The following is a 1266-nucleotide window of genomic DNA, read 5'->3' on the forward strand; positions in this document are numbered from 1 at the left end:
AGAATGACAACCGGCATTCTTGCACTGATAAACTATTGTATCAAATGAAGAAATGCCCTGCATTTTCAAAGCTCTTGCTTATTGCTTCAGCGTGTGCTAGCAGTTTACTATCATGAACATGGTAGCTCATATTAGTAGTATTCATAGTCAGAATGAGGAGGAAACTGGACAACAGAGCTATAGTTCCTCTTACAGGTTCCTGGTAAGCCAATAAAATGTTAGTTTGGGAATATGCCCACACAAGGCAGTGCACTCAAGTCCCACTCACACTGCTTTACCCTGTGGTTCTTCCACCCCTGGCTACGACTCTTGGTCTTTCCAGGATTTATTTCTTACAGTGCAGCTTTTGAACTTTATCTTCATCCTCAGCAGTGGTGTAGCAGTGCCCAGCTGCTTGGTGTACAAAGCCCAGCAGGGCCCTACTTGCCAGTTGTGTTGTGGGGTTTCCTCAGACAAATATGCAGGACGTACAGAGGAAGGCTCCAAAAACATTCAGGCACTTTTAGGTACTTATTTCTGTGTGTAGCCAAAAAGTATTTTAAGGTACATATTTCATCCCTGAAGAATTACAGCTATCCTGCATTTTCAGAAGTTAGGGAACCTTTTTTTTCCCAGAATATTGTTACAATGTACCACTAATACCAAGAACATTTAGAAAAATATAAAACCAAAAACTGATAGAGGATTATCCATAGATATAAGAGCACAAAGTAGTATTTTCATGCTTTAAAACTGATTACTTTTAAAAAAATGGGACCATGATATTAAACAGGAAAGAAAAAAGAAAAAAAGGCCATTGATTGATGAAGTTTCAATAACAGCTCACTAGAAGTTACAGCACACGTAGGTGTACGTACATTAAATTAATGCTAAAATTGTTATAAACACATATAATGTATTCTCAGTAAGACATAATCTAAATTTTTTTCATTGAATTTAAAAGAATGCATTTGCAAATGAAAATGGCAGGATCATAGTCATGATCCACTGACTATTGACAGCAAAAGGAGTTAACTTCAATGTCTATTGAATCAGCCAGTCATTTATGATTATTATTTATTCTTTTTGCTAAATGGATTCATTACTCAGGTTGAATATGTAATAGTTGGCCCTCTGTCTCACAGAAAACCTTGCAGTCCTGTACATGATGACAATTCTATTTTCTGCTGTGCAGCAGAAATAACTAGAAAGTTTAATTCAGAAAGTAAATAAAAAAAAAAAAACATACAGAGAATTCCGAAACACAGGTACAGAAGAAATAAAGTT

Source organism: Empidonax traillii, unplaced genomic scaffold, assembly GCF_003031625.1.
Source record: "Empidonax traillii isolate 1590-97213 ecotype Southwest subspecies unplaced genomic scaffold, ASM303162v1 scaffold119:size1479319, whole genome shotgun sequence".
Classification (NCBI taxonomy): Eukaryota; Metazoa; Chordata; class Aves; order Passeriformes; family Tyrannidae; genus Empidonax; species Empidonax traillii.